The 25,283-nt window shown below is 41.1% G+C and overlaps 1 protein-coding gene across 1 annotated transcript in view; it reads left to right on the top strand.

The window, feature by feature from the left end:
- The first annotated feature begins 9,456 nt into the window (after positions 1-9,456).
- Positions 9,457-25,283, top strand: part of MYO1B (myosin IB) — a 222,777-nt gene continuing 206,950 nt past the window's right edge. The window contains exon 1 of the mRNA XM_044669689.1: positions 9,457-9,502. The gene's annotated coding sequence lies outside the window, so the exon portion shown is untranslated. The remainder of the gene's footprint in view (positions 9,503-25,283) is intronic.

Here is a 25,283-nt window from a genome sequence, read left to right as displayed (position 1 = left end):
GGATTTCCCTAAGGTTATATAGACTGTATGCATCCGAAATGGGATTTGAACTCTGGTCCTCTGACATTTGTGCTTTTTCCATTGTACAGATCTTGTCTAAAACATTTTTTTCATTACAGTTTTAACCATGATTTATTCTGCTATCCCCTAATTGCTGAGCACAAAGATTTTGTTATTACAAACTCCAATGGTTCCCAGTTGCTTCCAGGATGAAATATAAAATGCTTTGTTTGGCATTCAAAGTCCTTTATAATCTGGCCCCCTCCTACTTTTCAAGTCTCCTTATACCTTCCTCAGAGCTAGGTATTCTTTAGTCTGGTGACACTGGCTTTCTGACTGTGCCTAGAACAAGACCCTCCATCTCTGGCTCCAGGAATTTTCTCTGGTTGTCCCTAGCCCTGGGATGGTCTCCCTTTCCAACTCTAGTTGCTGACTTCCCTGTCTTTCTTTAAGTCCAAGTAAAACCCACAGGAAGCCTTTCTCAGCCCTCTTGATTCTAGTACCTTCCCTCTCTCAATTATTTCCTATTTATCCTGCACAGAGCTTGTTTATACATAGTTTTTTGTTTGTTTCTCCCCCATTAGGTTGTAAGCTCCTTGAGAACAGGAATTGTCTTTTGCCTCCTTATACTGCCAGCATTTAGCATAATGATAGAAAGTGTTAAATAAATGTTTATTAATTGACTAAGAATGTAGCTAGGAATATTTTTGCACAGAGAGGTCTTTTTTTAACCCTTACTTTTTGTTTTAGAATTGATACAAAGTATAGATTCCAAGAGAGGAGTGGTAGGACTAGGTGATGGGAGTTAAGTGACTTGTCTGGGGTCACACAATGAGGATGTACCGTATCTGAGGACAAATTTGAACCTAGGATCTCGTCTCCCTGGTTCTCTATCTGGGGAGCCACCTAGCTGCCCCCTCAGACAGATCTTTTATTAGAGTTAATTGAAGCATTTATTTTCAAAACATTCCATAAATATAGGATCAAAGATTTATAGTGGAAAGGGACCTAGCAAAGGTCTTTTACTCCAGTTCCCTCATTTACAGATTAGGAAATCAAGACCATAGAAGTTAAGTGACTTAATGGGTCACATAGTCAGAGCAAGATTTCATTTCAGGTCCTCAGATCAGAGCTCTAATCTATTGCACCCACGATGCCTCTTAATGCCTTGCTACAGGGAAATACTGAGTTTTAAAAGGGGTGTATTCATTGCCTACTGCATTCGAAGCATCCATCCAGAACAGAGCTGTCAAATACATAGGCTGGCATGTGACTTGAGTAACTGCAGAATCAGATTAAAATGTAATTGGGAAATAGCTAATAAAATTAATAAAAACACAATAAAAATAGATAACATTACATTTTAAAACCAAGTCAACATGTGGGCCACGGGGATTCTTGTGTAAGGTTTCACGGTAGAAAGGATGTGGGAAGGACTGTTCAAGTGAGCAGAAATGTTAGGAGTGGAGATCAGAACTTTGGAGTTGGAAAGTATGTGGTTGTGGTTTAGTTGTTTCAGTCATATCTGAGTCTTCATGACCCCATTTGGAGTTTTTTTTTTGACAGAAACAATGGAGTGGTTTTCCATTTCCTTTTCCAGTTCGTTTTCCAGATGAGGAAACTGAGGCAAAAAAGGGTTAGTGACTAACTTAGGGTCACACAGCTAGTAAGTATCTGAGGCTGGATTTGAACTGAGGTCATTTTGACTCCAGACCTGGTCTGCCATCTACTGCGCTATCTAGCTGCCTCATGAATATGTTTCAATGGGAAAATTCTCTATTTGTAGAAGAGTGACAAGATTTTACTTGTTTAAATCCAAATAATTTCATATTTTTGTCCTAGTGAGCAAGACTCTACTTAAAAATATTCCTTCACTCAGGTATTTAGACAATTTATATTTTTCACTCCAAAATGTTAATAACACCCTTTCTGCTTCCAGGTATTAAATGGGTGATGATCTCTATATCAATATTATTCGTAACAATCTTTTTCAGAAGACTGAAGTAGACAGTAAAAACAAATCCATTCTAAGTGATGGATTTATTAATATCCATTCATGACAATGGCAGAATTTTTTTTATCTGCTCCTCCTTCATCAGAGCATCGTAGATCTAGGGTTGAAAGGGTTGTCAGAGACCACCTTCTCCTACTTCTTCCTGAAGATGAGATAACTAAAACTAAAGGAGGCTAAGTGATTACCCAAAGGCATCCAAGGAGTGTCAGAGCCAGAATTGTAAATGCAAGTCCTGAGACTTCAGTCCACCCTCTTTGAGGTACCCTGGTACAAGTTTCCTGGTACAAAACCCTCTTTTTGAGGTACCCTGGTACAAATTTCCTGGTATGAAGCCCTCTTTTTGAGGTACCCAGGTCCAAGTTTCCACCATTCACCTTATGAAATATAAAGTGAGAATAGCGAATAGAATTTAAAATAAAATAAAATCTTAGGATCATAAAGTCATACATGGTTGGAGCTAGAAGATATCTTAGAACTAAATCTAGCTCAAATAATTTGTTTCAGACATAAGGAAATTGCAGTTCTAGAATCAAAAAGCTAGTTACTATTAATCTGGGTTATGAGATTTATTAAAAATAGGTTAGTTTCCTCATCTGTAATGATGATAATCACTTTTACTTATATATCACTTTAGCATTTATGAAACTAAATGATCCCTGTCTAAATGATCTCTTCTAGTTCTAACATCTATGAACCTATTTTATATTGGTGACATTTTCTAAAAGAATGATACTGACTTCTATGTTTGTATTGTTTGTTTTTGCCTCTAATGGTTTGGTAATAGTTTAGTCCAACTAGCTTATATTAACTAACTAAATAACTGACATTTAGGACTAACATTCAGTTGAAATAACCAGTTATTTTAAAATGTGGCTTTTGATTTCTTTCAGAGGTGGCCAAAATAAAATAAAACAAACAGGCCAAAATTAGAAATGGAGAAAGGGCAGAGCAGTGAGGAACAATATGGCCAAAGGCAGGTGGTACAGTGAAGAGAGTGCTGAGCCTGGAATCAGGAAGATTTCACTTCTCGAGTTCAAATCTGGCCTCAGACACCTACTAGCTTTATGATCCTGGTTGAGTCACTTACCCCAGTTTGCCTCAGTTTCCTCATCTGGAAAATGAGCCACAGAAGGAAATGACAAGTCACTCCAGTATCTTTGCCAAGAAAACTCCAAATGAGGTCATGAAGAGTCAGACACAACTGAAACTGCTGAACAATGACACTGGGGCAAACATGATATGTGTGGGATGATAATGGAGACTGATTTGATTGGCTCAGAAGGCAGGTGTTGGGAGCGGAAGGAATAAATCGAAGGTGAGGCCAGATTGTGCAAAGGATATTTATATATTTAGTGCAGGAGGCTACTGGGAGTCAGTATAAATTCTTGAGCAGGGGACAGACCTAAATGAGAGATTGACTAGAATAATTTAGGTATGGAGTCCCCTGGGTTTAGGATGTTGCAGTGGAAACAGAGAAGTTGCATATCAGAGATATTCTGAACTTCTATTGACAGATTCAATATAGGGAATAAGGAAATGGACAGGAATTAGATTTGTTCCATCTAATCCCAAGGGGCAAAATTGGGAGTAATGGTTAGACCATGAAGGAAAGGTAGATTTTTATTTGATGAAAGTGAAATTAGCCACTTTGGAAGAGTAGTGAGTTTCCTATAGCTTGATGTGTTCAATTAGAGGATGTTGGGAACATTTTAGAAATTTCTATTCTGGGAAGGGTAGTCTTGGATGACCTCAGGTCTCTTCTAACTGTGATTCTGAGTTGCTTTGCAACTCCTCTGTGGCCATGGTTACTATGCCAATTGACACTTAGCCAACTTTTTGCATCCATCCAAGGAAGGTGAGAGCCTCATTAAACTCACTTCCTGCTGGAAAATGCCTTCTTCTATGCTTTAGTCATTCACAAGAAGCAGCATTCAGTCTTCTTCCAGTTCAATTCAGTTCAGTTCTGCTCTGTCTCTCATGACTTCTGCTAAAAGGGCAGTCTTAACTGTAGCAAATTTTACGTTGTCTTCTAGGAAACCATCAAGTTTAATGCAGACTTTCATCTCTCCGCCAGAGCAAGAGTTCCCTAAAACTCTCTCCCAACAGTTCTCTCAATATTTTTCTCCCACTGAGCAAATAGACCCCAATCTGCCTTTTACTAAAACTTGGCCCACTTCCAAGATCAAAAGGTTATAGAGTTTTCCCATTCTTTAAATCATTTGTTTATATTTTGGTACTTGTGAACCTGCCATGTGAATTGGTGCTATTTAGAAAGGTTGAACTGTGAGGCCAAGGACTTCCCAGGTCAGAGAGACTCAAAGGCATCTTCTTCTGATCCTAAAATCAAATGAGCAAAGTAGAGAAGTGAGTTGGAAAAGTTTTGCTTGGAAGTCTGCTTGCCTACTTGTGGAATAAAAAGGCTAGGTTTTTGTTAAAATACTACTTGGATGACTTTTCATGGTCTAGAATTGATTCTAGATTCACAGGATCATAGAGTTAGACAGAAAAAAGACCTCAAGTACAAAAATATTTATAGTTGTGCTCTTTGTGGTGGCAAAAAATTGGAAAATAAGGGGATGCCCTTCAATTGGGGAATGGCTCAACAAATTGTGGTGTATGCTGGTGATGGAATACTACTGTGCTCAAAGGAATAATAAACTGGAGGAATTCCATGTGAACTGGAACGACCTCCAGGAATTAATGCAGAGTGAAAGGAGCAGAACCAGGAGAACCTTATATACATAGACAGATACATTGTGGCACAATTGAATATAACGGACTTCTGTACTAGCAGCAATGCAAAGATCCAGGACAAGGGGCAGCTGGGTAGCTCAGTGGAGTGAGAGTCAGGCCTAGAGACAGGAGGTCCTAGGTTCAAACCCGACCTCAGCCACTTCCCAGCTGTGTGACCCTGGGCAAGTCACTTGACCCCCATTGCCCACCCTTACCACTCTTTCACCTATGAGACGATACGCCGAAGTACAAGGGTTAAAAAAAAAAAAAAAAAAAAAGATCCAGGACAATTCTGAGGGACTTATGGAAAAGAACACTACCCACATCCAGAGAAAGAATTGTGGGAGTAGAAACACAGAAGAAAAACAACTGCCTGATCACATGGGTGAATGGGGATATGATTGGGGATATAGACTCTAAACCAGGGGTCAGCAACATATGGCTCTTGAGCCATATCTGGCTCTTTTGAGGGCCAGATATGGCTCTTTCTGCAGGAGCCATAAAGTCAATTTTTTTCAGGTGCTGTTACAGGAGCGCGCACTGTTACAGGAGCCCGCACTGTGAGCATTGTACAGCTCTCATGAAATTACATTTTAAAAAATGTGGCATTTATGGCTCTCACGGCCAAAAAGGTTGCCGACCCTTGCTCTACACGATCACCCTAGTGTAAATATCAATAATATGGAAATAGGCCTTGATCAATGAGAGAAAAAAGAAAAAAAGAAAAAAGACTTCAAAAGTACCCTAGCCCAAACTCTTTATTTTACCAATGAGGAAACTGAGGCCCAGGGATGCTGAGTGACTTGCCCAACTTCCCAAAATAGAAAGTAGCAGGACCAGGTTTGCAACCCAGATTCTTTGATTCTAAATACTTGGTCATGCCACTGAATCAAAAATTCTGAAGTACAAACTGTCCAAAGAACAGTTTAAATTTGGGGAAATTCATGACATGGTTGGTTACCAGAAAATGAAATTTTTTGACCATAAAGACCCATGAAATCTAGTGAAATAGAGAGAAGTTGTGATCTGTGGTCTGTGTCAGTGAAGGAAGAGTTGCAAAAGGAAAAGAAATCTTAGTTTTAATGTATTGAAGAGAAGGCTGGAATCTCTAGGGATGTCACAATGCCTTCCACAAATAATAACTGAAGATGATGGTGATGGAGTGGTGATTGCCTTCTCACCAGATACCCATCAGGATAGGTGTTGGCTTTGAGAAGCCCTCAAGGGCTTGGAACTCTCCTTTATGGTTTCTGAGAGATTAATATGACTTTTATTCCTCAGAGAGACAATACATATTGCTATACAAGGTTTGAACGTTTCTAGTTCACCTCATTTTGACAGTTTCTTAATATAGGACAGCCCATTTAAACCCGTCCCCATTTTATGGGAGTTTATGTTCTTAAAGGATAAAGTAGATAGTATCATGAGTAACACCTATTGTTACTACAGTGCTTTTTAACACCTCAGCTAAGTAATTTTCACCTCACCCTAGAAGGGTTAGGTCAGCATGCTTACCTTTTTCATTGATGAGGAAACTGGGGCACAGGTTAAATGACTTATTAAAGTGAGTCAATAGCAGAAGAGAAATAAAAATGTGGAAATCCTGATTCTCAGCATGGGATGGTGGAGAGAGAGCCCAGACTGAAGCCAAAAAGACCTGGATTCCCACCAATAAACATCTATATCCATAAGTATCTCTATATACACATTTGTGTGTATGTGTATATATGTGTGTATGTGTGTGTGTATACTTACATCCCCTCATCCATATGTATCTCTATATAGTTACATGCACACATATACACACATATATTTATAGGTTTACAAATTTTTATTTAGTACAGGATGTCAATTACTTGCAGATTTTTAAAATGTTAAATGGTGAAAGACTAGAGCATGCCTATATTCAGGTAGTACATGCATTTGCACAGTCTCTTTCATTTTCTGGAAAAGCAACCTCTTTATTTAAAAAATCTAATTATTAATCTATTTTTCTCCACCATATTATGAAAAATGAAGCAAACCCCCTTAGGATTGAAAGCTAAGTGTGCAATTTAATATAATTTAATTTATATCCCAATCAAAGAGGTTAAGCGGGCATTTTCTGATATTCCTAGTCTTGAAAATCAAAATGTGTTCTTTTCAGTAGAAGAGAAAAAAGTATTGCCAGGAAGGTTTACTTTCTTACTCTGAGTACCTTCTGAAGTCAGATACAGAGAACACTCAGACCATAACCCCCAAGATCCCCTCTAAACCATGGGGCAACCTTTACTCAGCCTTCAAAGAAATCTTCTTAAACTGCAGGTCTGGTTCTATCACATCCCTGCTCTCCCTCAATAAACTGCAGTATTTATCTCTCTAGGACCACCAAAATCAAATATACAATCCTCTTTTGAGTGCTTAAAACCCTTTATAACTTAGTCACCTCCCAATTTTGTAGACTTCTTACACCTCACTCACCCTTAATACCTGTGATCAAGTAACAGTGGCCTTGATGTTGCAAGAACAAGATACTTCATCTCCCAACTCTGGGCTTTTTCACTGGCTTTGCCCTCATGTCTGGAATGTTCCCTCCTAACTTCTGCTCCTCCTCCTCCTCCTTCTTCTTCTCCTTCTTCTTCTTTCTTCCTTTTTCCTGTTTCTCCTCTTCCCCTCTTCTCTTCCATCTTAGAATTAATACTGTGTATTAGTTCCAAGGCAGAGGAGCACTAAGGGCAAGAGTTAACCTTGTTAACTTGTGTTAACTAGTGACTTGCCTAGATCTCACAGCTAGGAAGTATTTGAGGCCACATCTGAAACCAGGACTTCTCATCTCTGTGTCTGGCTCTCTATCTGTTCAGCCACCCAGCTACGCCTCTTGACTCTTCCCTTCATCTATGGATACAGGGGGAAGAAGAAAGTAGGTTCAGAATTTGATTGAGAGCTTCTTTCAAGTTTCAGCTAAAATCTCACCTTCTACAAGGTGATACATCTTTCCCTTTTCCCTTTCATACTATTGCCTTATTTCTGTTGATTATCTTCAATTTGTCACATATATTACATATTACCATATGTAATATATCTGTAAGTTATGCACTCATGTGTCCCTATATACATGAATGTGTATATGCATACATAATCCATATACCTATATACTTGTAGAGAGGTTTTTTTTTTTTCATATTGCCTCCCATTAAACCGTGAGTTCTTAAACCAGGGACTCTTTTGCCTTTCTTTTTATCATGGTGCCATTTAGTTGATGCTTAATAAATGTTTATTGACTGACAAACTGATTGAGTAGGACTGTGCTTTAGATAGGGTAGTGGGATCAGAAGCACTGGAGTCAGATGACACCTGGACAACTTTATTTAATTTTCAGTGTGAGCATTTATACCTTGTAAATCAGAAAACTATAAATCAAGGCTAAATACAGTTTTGTTGATAGTCTAGATTTAGTAAAGTGATAGAGGAACTTAAGATCAAACTTAAGAATATGTTTTGGGTACATTTTTTTACTTTTGGAGAGCTGGTTGTTAAACATTTTCTAGCACACTTCTGGATTGGGATCCTGCTTTTAGATTCAGTAAAGTGATGGAGTAAATGTCAATAATACAGATTAAGTTTTTAAAAATGTGTCTGTGGTAGGCACCTTTTTTTATTTTCAGAGAGTAGGTTGTTAAACATTTACCAGCACATTCCTACTTGAGATAATTCAATTAAATAAACACTTATTAAGCATTTGTGTTAAGTTCTGGAGAGAAAATAAAAAGAGGCAAAAGACTGACCCTGCCCTCAAAGAGCTTCCAATCTAAGGGGATGGGGTAGGAAACAACATGCAAACAAATATATACAAAGAATATATTGGATAAACACAGTACATATAATATAAAGGAAATATGTGAAATAATTATCTGAGGGAAGATGAGGATCCTGTAAGGACTCCACTTTTCTTGTTCCATTTTATTTTTCTTTTACAATCCTGAAAAGCCTCTCCGCTTTTACTGTGGAACACTGAGCAGGAAGGCGGCTCATTCTGTCTAACAATGCTTGGCACACAACAAGCTATTAATAAATGCTTCATCTATAGATATATGGGGAAGAGGGGAGTGGGTTCAGAATTCGATTGTGAGCTCCTTGAGGGCAGGGACCGGTTTTTGCCTCTTTTTTTTTTTTTTTTTTTTTGTATCCACAGCCCTTAGCACAGTGCCTGGCACAGACTAGGCACTTAATAAATACTGACTGATTGAATAGATAGATGGATGGTTGGATGGCTGCAGAAGTCACTGCTTGTGGCGGGGCCACGTCTGCACTCTGCGCTCACCTGGGGGCGCTGTGAAGCCGAGCGGGCGGCCAGGCAGGCAGCGACTGAGCAAGGCTAGTTGCCTCCTCCTCCTCCTCCTCCTCCTCCTCCTCCTCCACCTCGGCCACGGCAGCTCCCTTAGCTGCTCTCCTCCCCGCCGAGGGGCGACTCCCGGGTGGCGAGGTCGCCGCCCCCGCCTCCGCCTCCGCCCATACCGGCTCCCCTTTCTGCTGTCGGCGAGGGGAGTGGCCGCCGGGCGCTGAATGACTGTCTCCTGAGATCCCGAGGCGAGCCAGCCTGCGTTCTCTTCGCGCACGGGGCAGACGGACTGACTGAGCGCGTCCCTGCAGCGCCGCTCGCTCCTTCGCTCTCGCTCTAGCTCTCGCTCTTTTTGCCGGGGACGCGGGGCTCGGAACCGCTGGCAGCTGTGTGTGCCCGCGTCCTGCGGGGAGAGCGGAGGTGTGCATCGTGGAGAGGTAGGTAGCTCTTTCTTTCTCCCCTGTCCTTCCTCTGTGTTCCCCTCTGCGCCCCAGAGTTAGAGTCGGGAATGGAGACTCGGGCTCAGGGGAGTGCCAAGGAGACAGTCCTCTCGGGCTGCAGCTGGGGGGTTCCCCTATAGAGCAGGCGCAAGATTGGGGAGAAGGGGGACATTCTATATCTGTTATGATTGCTCTTTTTCTTCGGGGGGTTAGTTGCGGTGGGCGGGGAGGGGGCGGTGGAAAGAAGAGGGTTTGAAGAATTAAGTTGCGCTTAGTTTGTCCACGTGCCCATCGAGAAAGAAAAGTCCAAATCCTCGCTCCCCCCCCCTCCCCCGTGGACCACCCCCGTCCAAAAATAAGATAGCTTCTCGTCCCTATGCTATAGATATAACCCCGTTTCATTCATTGTGGGAATGAAATTGAAGAAAGATCTAAAGCGGGGTGCTGGGGTGGGATAGGTAGTGTTTGGGGCAAGGGCATTAGGGGTCCAGGTGAAGTGTGCAGTGGGTGGAGGGTAAAGAGAGCAAGATGGGGTTTCCTTTGCTTGCAGCTGCTCCTTCCTCCTTTGTTCAGGCACTGTGGCGGGGGTTGCCCTGGGTCCTGTTTCCTAGCCGGGATGGGATTGATTCACGATGGGGTTGGGGGTGGGGGCGGCGGTGGAGGAGGGAGATGGATTGAAACCAGATTAGGAACTGGAGAAAATTTACATCTGAGCCACTTGTAGGGGAGGACTGGAGATTGACTGTGTGTATGCCTTGAGGGGTGGTGGTGGTGGTGAAGGAGGAGGTACGGAGGGGTAGAGGAGGAATGTTTTGGGGATGGGGGGCTGTTCTAGCTGGCATATCTGGGTTGTGGGTCTCTAGAGCTGGCTTTAAAAAATGCTTTGTTGAGGCTGTAACCATATGTTTATTGCTGCAACAAGTTGTGTGTTTTGTGGTACTACTGAGAGTTTCTACAGTAGTTTGTTGAAATCAAAGCTTGCCAGGCATCTTGGAAAGAGGGGGTGGGGGCTTTGGTGTGAACCGGGAAATTTCTTTTTGTATCCTTGGAGCTAGCTGAGAGCAAGGATATACACTTCCTCATATACACTATGGAAAGCAAATGTAATGCTGTCAGATTCACATATGGCTAATTTTATCCATCATAATAGGGGATAGTATAAAAATCTCTCTGGAATGTCTGGGGGAAAACCACCAAAGGGACAGACATTGCCAAATGTATGAATCAGATTATGTAACACTCACTAGGAAAACCCAATTCAAGGACTTTCCCAGCAAATAATAATGATTATTTGTATTTAGAATAACAAAACCAAAACAAAACAAAAAAAAACCCCTACAAAAAATAGTTGGGAGAATAGTTTTTTTTTTTTTTTTAATTCCTCAATTGTGCCCTCTACTGTATGCATGATGAGAGAGTCTGAATTAGGGAATAAATAACACTTGGAAGTTTCAGAGAATCTGTCTTTATCGAGAGGACAGCCCTTAAATATACTTTATCAACCATTACTTAAGTGACTTATTCAGGTGAGAAATCATTCATATACAAAAAAAACTGGATGAAGAAGCAAGTGTGTTTTGGGGAAGAGAACATGAATGAATGATCAATATTTTTGAAAGGAGTATTTCCAGCAAAAATGTGCCTTGGGAAGGGCCTCAAGTTTCCAGGCATTCAAGGTCCCTGCCCTAGGGACATTTGGTGGAAGGGGCCCAGAATTTTACTGAATATGTAAGGACTTGGCTGTAGTGATAGAGATAGCAACATTCAGTAATCCTCTGCTGCGTTCCTGGGCAGACTGTTTACAGAAAATAAGATTGGTATTTCTCCCTGGACAGCCCTGCCTGCAAGGGGGCAATATTTGTTGAGAGAGTGTATCCTCCTTTTCACTTCAGTCCATCTCTTTAAGGTAAACTGAGTATGAAAGTTGACTTTAGAAGAATTGGGAGTTTGCTCTGGAAAAATGTTTTCTGCCCACTAACTGGTAATGGAAAAGCATTGTATATACTGCTGAGTGTGTGCCTTTTTACATGGGGATGTGGTCAGCTTTTCTGGGCCTGCCTGCTAAGCGATGGGACATGTCCTCAGAAGCCATTGTGAGTTTCAAATTGAAGTGGGAATTTTTCCAACCAGGCAAGCTGTTTGTTATTATAACACAATGCTGGGCAAAACATTCTGCCTTCTACAGTTAACAAAGAGTAACTTTTTCAAAAAGTTTCATCATTTTTAACTTTTACAGAATAATTCACAACATCATTAGGGGAAAAGCCACATTTGATTATCTAACTTCCCAAATAACAATTGAAATATTCTTTAATGAAATATCCACCACTATAGAAAATGACTGCTACAAAGGAAACACAGGAGGGAGGGGGGGGAGAGCTGATTTTCCAGCATCCGGCGATCCTATTGTGTGATTGTATACAGTATTAAGGCCTGCAACAGGCTTTACCCCCTTCTGAATGAATCATCATTTTGCCAGAATCAAAGACAGGCTTTCCCCAGCTGTGAAGTGGAACCTCTGAAGGGAAATGGGATGGGGGTGGTAGACTGGAGGAGAGGGGCTAAGAAGAGATTTCCTGTATATAGCTTGCTTTGGATTTTTTTTATTGCTTGTTGACTTCTCCATTAGATTATATAATCTTCTTGAGGACAGGGACTGTACCTTTTTTTTTTCCCCTTGGCATCTCTAGGATTTAGCACATTGATATTCATCATTAATTGGGGCAGCTAGGTGGCTTGGTGGATAGAAAGCCAGGCCTGGTATCAGGAGGACCCTAGGTTTAAATCTGATCTCACATGTCTTAGATGTGTGACCCTGGGCAAGTCACTTAAACCTAATTTGTAGCTCTTTTCCCTTGGAACTGATACTTAGTATCAATTCTAAGAATAAAGGTTTAAAGAAAAACCTAACTGACATTAATATTGATTATTGATTGAGATGATCAGAAGGAAGACTGATTTTTGCATCTCTTCCCTCTTTGATTTTTACTTTTCTCTACTACTATGAATTGTAATTTCTCACAATCTGTTTAATCTTCATGAAGATATTAGTGAAACTTGGAATTTCAGTTCTGAGATTGGAATCTTTAGAATTATGGCCTTTATGATAAGATTGAAAGACATAGTAGAAGACTTAGTTTCTAAGTCTGACCTCTGACATAGCTAGGAACTGAGAAATCCTTTAATGTCTCAGGGCCCTAAACAATTCTTAAGGCTGTAAGCTATAAATGATTTATACATCTTCATTTATAAAGGGAATTTTTCACTTGGAGAGTTATTTACATTCATTAAAAGTCCAGATCAAAATAATACTAATAAAAGTAGTAACTTTTCTGTGAAAGCTTGCTGGGCTTCTTTCCTGATTCCTCCAACTGTTCATGCCTCTGAATTAATTTGAATTTTTAAATTTATATATATATATATATATATATGTGAATGTATATATGCATATGTGTGTATATGCATATATAAATAAAATAAGACAGACTGACAGACACACAGAAATACACATCTCCAAACTTTGCCACCTATTAGACTAGAGCATAAGCTTCTTGTAAGTAAGAATTGTTTGCTTTTTTCTATTTGTTTCTCCTGTGTCTAACAGTGTCTGGCACATTTAATTTTATTTTAATAAATAAATTTTATTTAATAAATCCTTATGGACTGAATAATGCGATTAAGATAAAAGGAAAAGAAACTTGAATTAAAAAGTGTCAGATGGCCAATATGTAAAATCACACCATTTTCTTTCAGTAAGCATGTGTAAAAGGGGAGGCATATAGAAATGACTGAGAAAAAGCATCTACATTTTTTTTTTTAACAAAAATTTTTTAACTAACAAAAATCTTTTTCTGTCTCTCCTTTTCCCTCCCCCACTGGGGAAAAACAAAACCAAACCAAACCATTGTAACAAGTAGGAATTGTCAAGCAAATCAAATTTCTGTTTTAGCCATCTCCGTGTGTGTGTGTGTGTGTGTGTGTGTGTGTGTGTGTGTGTGTGTGTGTGTGTATGTGTGTGACACACACATATTTGGATTGAGAGTCAGGTCTTGAGATGGGAGGTCCTGGGTTCAAATATGAGCTCAGACACTTTCTGGCTGTGTGATCCTGAGCAAGTCATTTAAACCCCATAGTCTATACACACTGTATATCTATATATACCTCTCTCTCTATATATATCTATATATATCTATATCCACATTCATTTTAGATCCCTGAGTTCTTTTCCTGCCTGTTGGGAGGTGGGCAGCATGCTTCATCAATCCCCTGGAATTGTGGCTGGTCATTGCATCCATCAGAGCTCTTAAGCCTTTCTGATTTGCTTGTTTTTATAGTACAAGCATCTACTTTTCAAGGTGTCTCTGCAGTGGTGAAAGATTCCCTGTAACCCTTAGATGGCATTTCAGAATTTGTTCCTTGATAGAGAGGGGTTCCAAGCTTGAGTTTTTCTTAGTACACAGATTTCTTTTTTAAAGGAGAAATAAAGAAGGAGGGAAGTCAGGCAGTTAATAAAAGGAGGAAGTGGGACAGTGGAATTGGAAACATGAAGTGGTCCTCCTTAGTTTTTTTTCCCAGCACATGCTTTTTAAAAGTCCTGGCAGCAGCCCCTTTGCAGAAGACATTTTTCCTTTGGAAAGTGTCAAGGGTCTCTCAAGATCTTCTGAGATCATCACATTTCTGGGCTCTGTGGGAAAGAATTCCCACAGGATGATTTCTGTACTCATCTTTCCCCCACAGAGGAAGTGAACCCATTTAGGAATCAGCAAGAAAGAAGAGCAGAAGTGGAATTTTTTAGCATTCATGGAAGATGGGGGTCTAATGGAGAGTTTAGGGATATAAAGGAGACATCTCAAATAGCCTCTGGAGGGAGCTTTTTTGAGAATAGCAGCCAATGCAAACACAGAAAAGATTTTAACATTAGACACCCTAAATTGTTTATGTCTTCACCTGAGGGATGGGGGGGTCAAAGAGAAAAAGTCAATATTGGTTGTTATGTACATAAGATAAGGCTTTGACTCTAGAAAGTTTGTTTTTATTTTATTTGGTACTTAACTGTTTCATGATAGGAAAAAGTCCATGGGTGTCCCGGATTCTTTGCAGGTGGTATAGATCAATATTTTATATTTTCCAGTATCAGAAAGGCCTCTTGTTTACTTTAAAATTCAGCTTTATGTTGGGGAGGCAGATGCAAGGTCTGGCAAGCAGTGAGAGATAGTTCAGGACCTTTTTACATCCGATGAGGTGGCAAACAGTGAAGATGGTTCAGAGGCATGGGAGACAGGAGATCCATTTTTGAGGAATGGCTTGTAGAATTTTGGCCGGGTGGTGTAAGAATTACAGAAAGGTAGGAAGAAGGGCAGGTCATTGTACCCCCGCATTTTGAACTTTTACCATGCCTAAGCTGTTCACTCAGAAGCCTCATTCTAGCCTTGAAATTCACAGTTGGATGTACCACCTCCAACCCTGTGGCCACTCTCTCAGATTGGTTGGCAGCACTTCCTTTAAACTGGGAACATGGGGTAGGTGTCTTATTGTCCGGTTCCTCTCCAGGCTATACTTTCAACATCTTCTGAAACTCATTAGCATCTCATTCCTGGAGGTTTGCTTTTTTTTTTTTTTTTTTTTTTTTGGACTAGCTGTATAAAAGACTACCAGTGTGGAAATTCCCTTCCACCAGGGTAGATCTGCAGTTTATCAGGAGCTAATCCTTTCTCACTTGGTCCAGGCAATACTTTAAGACTGAATAACTTGCTCATGGCCATTCTATACCTAGTATGTACCAGTGTCAGAGACAGTATGAACCCAGGTCATCCATACTCCAAGCCTTCCTCTCTGCCTCTCATGCAGCTTCTTATTTCTTATTTTCTCATTTGTTAGTCAAGTGTTCATCTTTGTCAGTGCATATCTTATAAGGCATACATTTAGTGCAGGTCCCTGACATAGGTACTTTTAGGAAGCGATATGGAAAAAAAATGAAAGCAGTGAGACAACTGTCATCCCTAAAGAAGCATAATTTAGGCACCTGCAGAGTAGATGCTGAATTCAACATATGAGACTTTGGTGAAATGGATTGTAGAGTCAATAAAGTGGCTCAGTGGATTGAGAGTCAGGTCTCGAGATGGGAGGTCTTGGGTTCAAATATGACCTCAGACACTTTCTGGCTGTGGGACTCTGAGCAATTAATTTAAAACCCCATTGTCTAACCATTACAGCTCTTCTGCCTTGGAACCAATGCACAGTATTGATTCCAAGATGGAAAGAAAATGTTAAAAAAAAAAAGAGAGAGACAGAGAGCAACCTCCCTACCCAAAAAAGTCCCCCCAAATCCCAATATCAGTTTGGATTTACATAGGGATTATTTTTCATTTTAGCGGGCTAACTGGTATGAGGTGAGCAATATAGCTACACTAAAGTGTTCTGAGGGAAAAGAGAACTGTTGTTTAGATTTAGAACTCTGTTGTGTGACTTTAGAGAAGTAGCTTAACTTCTAAGCTGAGGTTTCCTTATCTTTAAAATCAGACTTGGGGGTAGCTCAGTGGATTGAGAGCCAGGCCTAGGAGGTTCAAATCTGACCTCAAACACTTCCCAGCTGTGTGACCCTGGGCAAGTCACTTGGCCCCCATTGCCTACCCTTACCACTCTTCTGCCTTGGAGCTAATACACAGTATTGACTCCAAGACAGAAGGTAAGGGTTATTAAAAAAAAAAATCAGAGTTGGATCCCTTTCACTAAAATATTTGAATTTAAAAGGATATTCTTGAAGATTAAGAAAAACTTCCAGACTTAAGGTGAGGGGATGAGGCTATTATGATCTGATAATAAACTTTAGGATTGGTGTTTGAGTTGGGTGGGCTGTTCACTTTTAAGACCAGCTACCAGAAATGGGAACTACACTAGTATTAATTAATAACTAATTACATGTAATAACAAATTTCCACGTAAGTTTCCCCAAGTTTTATGATTGAAGTTATCTCTTTCCTTTTCTTCCCTTCCCTCTCCCAGTGCTGGTAAGTGATTCAGTCTGGGTTATACATGTATCATCATGCAAAACATTGCAATAGTATTTAAAAAAGAAATGTCTCTGTTAGAAAAGAGAGATCAGCCAGTACTCTCTTCCCAACTTTTTGTCTTGATTACCAAAAACTCAAGTCTTCGAAACCCTGACACCAAGGTGGGGGCTTGGTGACATAGTGGATGGCTCTCTACCTAGAGGTATTCCTTGAGGTTCTCTCCTAGAACTTCTCTTCTTCCTCTAAGTACGATTTCACTGGGTGATCTCATCAGCTCTTATGGTTTTAATAACTTGTCCAGGCTGATGATTCTCATATCTACCTATCCTGCCCCAACCTCTCTGCTGACCTCTAATTTTGCATCTCCAGCTGCTTTTTCCTAAGTCCAATAGACATCTTAAATTAAATGTGCCAGAACTTTTCCTTGCCTTCTGCTTTCCCTGTCACTGTAGAGGCACCACTATCCTCAGGCTTGAAACCCTGGATTCATTCTGGATTCTTCATTCTCTCTCTAATTCCTCCTCCCCCCCTATAGTCCCCTCCCCACCCAGTATCCTAGATCCATCAATTTTACCTTTGTCACCCCAATATCCAAGGCCTGGCAGTTTCATCTTTGCCACCCCAATATCCAAGGTCTGTCAATTTCACCTTTGCCAACTGTATATCCAAGGCCCATCAATTTCACCTTTGCCATCCAAGGTCTAACAATTTCACCATTATTAAGTCTCTAGAATACATCACCTTTTCTCCTCTGACATTGCTACTATGGTGGTGCAGGTTCTCATCACCTCCTGCTGGTGGGTTTATCCACTTCAAGTCACTTCCCCACCCTAGTCTGTCTCCATTCAGCCACCAAAGTGATTTTCTTTAAGTGCAAGTCTGACCATATCATACCACTCTCCCACCAATATAATCTAGTAGCTTCCTTTGACCTCTAGGATGAATATAAAATGCTCCATTTGGCAATCAAAGCCCTTCTTAAACTAGCCTCCTCCTACCTTTCCAGGCTTCATTCACTGGACTCCCCAACACTTACTCAGAGCCAGTGACACTGACCTTCTGGTTGTTCCACAAGAAGACTTTCATCTCTGGATTCGGGACATTTTTTCTGGCTATTCCTTTTTTTGGAATGTTCTCCTTTCTCTGTTCCAACTACTGATCTCCTTGGCTTCCTTTAAATCCCACCTTCTACAGGAAACCTTTCTCAACTCCTCTTCTAGTGCCTTCCCTCTGTTAATGATTTCCTGTTATCCTGTGTATCACTTGCTTCATCTGTATTTGTTTGACTGATATCTTCCCTGTTAGCTGGTAAGCTTCTTGAAGTCAGGTCTATCTTGTGTGGGCCTCTTTTGGTATCCTCAGTGCTTGGTGAAGTGCTTGGCAGAGAGTAAATACTTATAGATTTGAATTCAGGAAGACCTGACTTCAAAACCTCAGAAACTTACTAGCTTTGACCCTGGGCAAGCCAGCCTCAGTTTCCCGATCTGTAAAATGAAGGATCTGGGCTCCACAGTTTTTAAGAGACCTTCTAGCCTTAAATATTTGATCCTATGACCTCAGGATAATATGAGCAGTCTTACCTCACTGGCGTGTCTTGCTGGAGGCTGCCACCTCCCCATGGACACCTCAAACAAGCTTCCTTTTCTAATAAAGAAGCACTCCCAGGGACTAGAAAGATCAGCTATCTCTGCTGAGTTGCTGACCTTTGTTGTATGGTATTTATTATTCTCTAATGATGGTATGTTTCAGATATACCTCTCAGCAGGAATTGTATTGCCCTCAAGTATCTTTCAAGGAATTTGGGCTGGTCTCTCCTCCAAGGCTGGCTTGCCATTGTTCCAGTGAACACTTAGATACTTGACTGGGATGAGTAGAATTAAGATAGGAGAATGTCACCCTGACCTCTTAGCCCAGGGAATAAAGATCCCAGAGCAGAGGTGGAGAAGTGATCTTGTAAAGCCTGAGAAAGGAATGAGGGTCCCTGTGTGTCAGAGAAAGACCATGATTTATGTTAAGGCCTGGTTTTGATTCTTAACCAGCTATGTGCCCCCAGGGGAGACCTTTGACCCTACTGAACTTCATTTTCCTCTTCCAGAAAAGGAGACATTCCTACCACTGTATTAAAGTTGTATTTTGTTCTGGTCCTCCTTACCCCTCTGTGGTCCATATAGTAAGTTTATAAGTAGCCAGGATAAAGGAATATATATATATATGAAAGGAATATATAATAGCAGGAAACAAGATTGGGGAGGGGAACCTAGAAGTCACATACCAATGGCTCTGCATATCAGAGGAGCATAATTTACAAATTGTATTGTGTATTGGCCAGATTTCACTTCCTAGTGGTAGTGTGCTGAATTGGCTGAAGTAGGTGCTGCTGCTCCTCCTTTGTTTCAGTGGTATGTAAACCCCCAGACCTCACAGTAAAGCCGGCCAGATAGCTTGATGGCAATCATAATCTCCAGATGATGTAGACAGACAGTTAATGAACTAACCCCAGCAGGGCACAGACAAGGGAACCCTATAAAAAAACCTGAGCCGCTGCTGCCTCCTGAGGGCCCAGGCTGCTCCTGAGGCCAGTCCTTGGTTATGGGGGGGATGCTCCCTCCTGTGCCTCTTCCCCTCACCATCCCAGGCTCCCTTCCCTGCTTGTTTCTGCCTTGCCCAGGGTCGTGGGGCCAGTCCAGCTGGAGTAGGATGACCTCTCACCTTTTCCCAGCTCTCTATCCATGCTGACATTATTACACGTGTCATAGATCTGGAGACATTCAAAGATTGGAGCTGCCAATGAGAATACTCATTAAGCACCAATTAAAAATGGGGTATCTGAGAAAACAGACAAATCAGTTGTTAATGAAGCGTTAGAGCTCCTTGAAGGCAGACTCTCCTTTGCCTCTAATATCCCTAGTGTGTTAGAACGGGCAACTGGGTAGCTCAACGGATAGAACTCTGGGACTGGAGTTAGGAAGAACTGAGTTTAAAGGTGGCTTTAGACACTTACTAGCATGCAACTCTGGGCAAGTCACTTCCCTTCTGTTTGCCTTAATCCATTGGAGGAAGAAATGGCAAACCACTCCAGTATCTTTGCTAAGAAAACCCCAGTGGCATAGTCTGCTGAAGAATCGCATATGACTGAAGAACAATAGTTCTTGGCATGGATCAGTTGCTAATAAAGGTTTTAAATGCAAAAATTTGTGGGCAGTTTTTCGACTAACCCCAACGTATATTTTCCAGCACTCTATACCCTTTTTGCCTTTCTTGCTTCTTCCTTCCCCCGTCCCCATGATGTTCGATGGCTCATAGTCACAGTTCCCTCATTGGTCATGTGAAAACTTCACAAAAGCAGATTCATAATTTCTGTTTTATTCCACATTGATCCTAGGTTGCGCTGGGGAAAGGCATAGTGTCAGGGAAGAAGGAGATGCTAGTTCTGCTGCTTATACCTGCCCTGGTCTGACTAAACCTATAGTGTCACGGTCAGTTTTGGGTGTGATAAATTTAGGAAAGACCTTGATACGCTACAGAGCATCCAAAGAAGGGCATACAGGCTGGAGGAAGGACCTTGAGGTTGTGCCATTTGAAGACAGCTTGAAGGACCTGGGGGGTATTTAGAGAAGAGAAGAGGGAAGGTTATTTAAAGGACCATCACACAGAAAAAGGATCAGGCATTGAAAAACATTAGTCTGAGAGGAGATCCATAGACTGCCAGACTGTGGAAAGGGTCTGTGACCCAAAAAAAGCTTAAGCACTTACCTTGATCTAAACCTTCTTTGAAACTTTCTATTTTTATGCCTGTAGTAGGTTTCATAACTTTGCTGTTCTCTGGGTTAAGTGCTACTTTGATGTTTTACTTGATTTTCTACTTGGCTATTCCATCATCATTTTAAATCTGGTCTACCTTAAAACCAAACTGAACATCACCTTCCGCCCTGCTTCTCACGAGTAAGCTCCTTCTCCTTTTTCCCTTTGTAGCGAAGGCACATTTATTTCCCCAATTCCCTAGGCTTACTGCCTTGGAATCTTTGATTGTTCTTTTTCCATAGTCGGCTGATTCTGCCTCCTCCCTGCCAGCTCCTTAGTTCAAGGCCTTAACATCTGACTCCTAGACTAGAAGCAGTGTCCCCAAGCCACCTTTCTAGAGTTCTGTCCTACTGCTTTCCAACATGAATTCTATGCTCTAGCTATCCCTCTCCTCACATTCCATAAACATCCTTTTTTTTTTGGCCCTGGAATGCCCTTCTCGCCCCTCTTTGCCCATGGGTATCCTGCCCATCCTTCAACACCCAGCTCCCAACCCACTGACTTGCAAAGCTTTTCCCAGGCCATTCGAGCCCACGATGATCTCACCATCTTCTGAGCTCATGGGGCTCTCCACCTAGACCATTTATTTGGCAATCAATCATTGGATGGAGTAGGATGTTGAGGAACCACACACGGAGGCCCCTAATAAATATCTGTTGATTGATTTGATTCTCTCTTGACCCAGGTTCAGTATTTAGAGCTGGAGGCTATGCTGCTTTCCTAGTAAAGAGTGATACTGTCTTCATTGTGGAAGGAGTCTCTCTGGATAAGAGAGGTTTTGCCCAATTTCTGTTGAGTTGGGCAAGATAGATGGAACCATCTGTCATTACTTTAGGCTCTTTCCCTGTTATTTAGAAACCGCTTTATAATTAGTGTTTCCCTTAGATCAGTGATTTTCAACCTTGTTTTCTATAGCATGCTCCAGGTATCTTCAGTGCTATCTAGGAGGGTGGTGAACTTCTTAAACTAAATTTTAGTTTAATTTAGTAAAAGAAATGTCATGTAGAAATTCTAGGAGGAAGTGGGAGGAATGATTTTAACCTAAGTAAAAATGAATTGTTGAAAACACAGAAAAGTCTGGGATCATTGAGATTCAGTTAAAGTATGGATTCAGACAATAGAAACTCTCCAGGGCTAAGAGTTTCATTTTTGCCTTCGTATCTTTCTATAGTTCCCTGCATAATGTCTACAATAGACCCTTGATAAATTCTTAAATGCCTTTTGATTGATTAGAGGGGATCTAACTCCCTCATTTTATAAATGTGGAAATTGAAGTCTAGAGAGATTTAAAAAAAGGGGCTAATAGTTTTGATAGAATGCTAGGCCTGGAAGTCAGGAAAACTTGAGCTCAAATCTGGCCTCATCTGGCTCAGTGTCCCTGAGCAAGTCACTTAAGCTTGTTTGCTTCAGTTTCCTCATCTTTAAAAAAAAGCTGGAGAAGGAAAGGGCAAATCAGTCCAGTATTTCTACCAAGAAAACTCCAAATGGAGCCACACAGTATTAGAAATGACTGAAAAAAAAAGTTGTTGGAGGGGGGAAACGTGTTCAGTTTGAGTTCTTAGTGAATATCAGGTGAAGTTATCTACTAGGCAGATAGAAAAACATGTCTTTTATCTATTTCATGGTTTTGCCTGGGGCTGGGCATGTGGCTGCCAATTTGTAGTGATAACATTGCTTTCTTAAACTTTTTTTCTCTCCCTAAAGTAGAAAGACATTCTGGAAAATTACCAGAGTTTAAAAAAAAGATAAGGAAAAAAGCCACATCAGATTTGGTAAATTTCCCATTGATAAGGAGCCCTATGTTAAGCACTTGACTTCATAGGCATTTTCTTGAAGATGGTGTGGTTTTATGTTTTCCTCTCATACTAATATTACTGGACAGTCATGAAAGGAGACTTGGTCCTCCATGCAAAGAGATTTATTTTTTATGGAAATCTTTTCCAACTCAATAGAGCTCAACATCTGTATGTACAGTGAGATTAAAAATCAGACAAGTTCTGCATTGTATTTTACACATGAGGAAATAGAGGCCCAGGAGATTTTTTTTTTTTTTTTTTTTTTTTTTTACCCCAGAAGGTCACACAGCTAGTTAGTGACAAAAATTGGGATTAGAACTCCAGTCTCCTTATTCCTGGTTCCTCGCCCTTCCCTTCGCCCTCCACTAACTCACATGCTCTTGTTGGCTTTGATTTTTGGCATGATTAATAAGCTTTTGGCAGCTGTGAACTGGGGTTTAAAGGGGGGCATTATCATAGGTCCCAGAAACAAACTTAATCAAGGTGTCAGCCTAGTTTAAACTCTTTGCCAAGTCCTATTTGTTTGTGTTTGCTATTACGTTCTAGAACTGGTGGTATTCTCCTTCTTGGCTTTCAGGGTGACCTGTTAAGCTGCTTCCTAGCACCTGCCAGTGGAAAAAGCGGTTATTTTTTGACTTAAGTTTGGCCTTTGTTTCTCTGTTTTGCTTCCTGAATTATAGAAAATGCCTCCTCCGACCCCTTAACCAATGAGATGATGAATGTAGTAGACTTTACCTTCTCTGTTGTTCTGCCTTCTCCCTTACCTGCCTGAAGTTCTGTCTTACTTGGCAATAACTTGTTCAGGGTGATCATTTTATTAGTACATTCAATAGTCCTGGCAGATGTTGCACAGCTAGGCAGCTGTTGATATGTCCAGTTGGGTTTATTTAAAGAAATAATCAGCAGTGTACAATTCCATGCTAAGGGCTACAAGTATGTTCATTTTAGGTGGCGAGATTATTTTTTAGGATTTGGTTTTGCCTATGGATAGGGCAGATGGGGCAGGAATAATGAAATATGCTAGAGGAAAGAAGAGTGTTTTTTGGGGAAATTAGCATTTGTCTGGAAGCCAAGCAGCCAGAAAGATCACATGAGGCGTACTGCACAGACTGCCGTACCCTTAGTTTTCTTCTATATCCTAGAGTCCAGGTCTTGTTTTTTTTTTTTTTTTTTTAATCCTTACTTTCTATCTTAGAATCAATACTAAGTATCGGTGGGGCTGAATGACTTGCCCAGGGTCACACAGCTAGGAAGTGTCTGTGGCCAGGTTTGAACCCCTCTCCAGCCTGGCACTTTATCATTGAGCATTAGTGAGTCTTAACATCCTCACTCAGTAAACTGTAGGGGTTCATTACCTCTAGGGTCAACCAGACAATACTTTGTGACATTTATGCTCCTTACACAATGCCCCCTTCCTACTATTACTGTAGGGTTTTTTTTGCTCCCCCCATACCACTCTGCCATCCGGTCCCCCTGACCTACATGGCATTTCTTAGCCCCTCTGTGTCTTTTCCCCTTTCCTGGCATGTTCTTCACCCTCCCCTCTTCTTCTTAGCTTCTCCGCTTTCCTTTAAGACAAGCTCAAATCCTGCCTTTTTGCAGGAGACCTTTCCTGGCCCCTCCATCTGCTTGTGCCTCCCCCCTTCCTCTTAGGTATATGCTTTTCTGCATGTCGTCTCCCCCGTTAGACTGTGGGGGGACGTGGGGGGCCATGGGGGCCCGGGCCGTGTTGGAGTGGTCGGCATGCATGCTACGCTTTACGAGGAGAGACTCTGGGTGTTTGCAGAGACCTTAGAAGGCTTCCATCCCTCCTTTCCCTGGGGGTCCTTTCTACAGGATCTCTGCCGGTGCTTGTCTCCCCTGCTCCCCAAGGATGTCGCCAGCAAGGGGGAACCGACTTTTAACAAGGAAGCGTGTGCCCTTGTTGGACGGTTTTAGTTTTTGAAAGTTATCCTCTAATATATATATAAATCTAATATATATATAAATAAAAATATGTATATGTGTATATATATGCATATATATATACACAAATATATATAAATATACATATATATGAGAGGATATATGTGTGTGTGTGTGTGTTTAGTCTGGGTTTCCTGTGGCTGCATTGATAGAATGCAGATCAGGAACTACTCCGGAATCTGAGCCCTTAGAAAGCTGCCGGAGCCCTGTAGACGTTAGTGACTTCCTTCATATATTGACCCAGAGACGACGTCCCTGTAGTCTGTGCTCCTTTATTTCTTTCACTCTCCTACCTTTGTGATTCTTCCACTACGGAAGCTAGCTGGTACACGTGCCCCTTGGTTTTATCTTAAGAGCAATGGCTTCTCCATTCTTCAGCAGTTCCTCCTAGGACACTGTCTGAACACCTCTCTCCCTCCCCTGGGCTTGACCTGCCCAATTTGTCAGTCACTTAAGGGGTGGCATCTGAGACTGAGCACATTCATTATTTTAATTTTATTTTTTAAACTTGTACCTTCTATCTTAGAGCTGATGCAAATATTGGTTCCAAGGCAGAAGAGCCATAAAGGCTGTATTAATAAAATTAGGACTCTGGTCCTTAGATTTTAATAAAGTTTTTTAGAATGACTTGGATAGGTAACAGGAGAGGGAGATATATAAAGATGGAGTAAAGGAGCCTAATCTAGCTCCCATGTGGGTGCTTCCAGCAGCAAGTTTTCCTTCATAGGATGCCAGAGACAAAGAGCTTGACCTTCCTTGTTCCTCCTCTTTTTATCCTGCCTTACATGTCTGTGTTAAGTTCAAACTCATGTACGCTGGTGACCCGACTCCAGAAGAGGGGGCAGGGTACATTTCCTTCACACAGGACTAGGCAATGAGAGTTGAGTGACTTGCCCAGGGTCATACAGCTAGGAAATATTTGAGGCCATATTTGAACCTAGGACCTCTAGACCTGACTCTCAATCCAGTGAGCCACCTTGCCGCCCCCTTAGAGTACATTTTTTTTTAAAATTTAATTTTAAAATTTTTTCCGTGGTTCCATGATTCATGTTTTCTCCCTCCCCTCATCCCTCCCCACTCCTAGAGTTGACAAGCAATTTCACTAAATTATACATAACATATATATATATATATATATGTTATCATAGAGTACATTATTCTTGATGGGGCCTGATTAGCTCAACAGTGGGACCGTTGCCTCTTTTG

Source organism: Gracilinanus agilis, chromosome 3 (genome assembly GCF_016433145.1).
Source record: "Gracilinanus agilis isolate LMUSP501 chromosome 3, AgileGrace, whole genome shotgun sequence".
In the NCBI taxonomy this organism is placed as follows: Eukaryota; Metazoa; Chordata; class Mammalia; order Didelphimorphia; family Didelphidae; genus Gracilinanus; species Gracilinanus agilis.
This window is presented reverse-complemented; position numbering and strand designations above follow the sequence as displayed.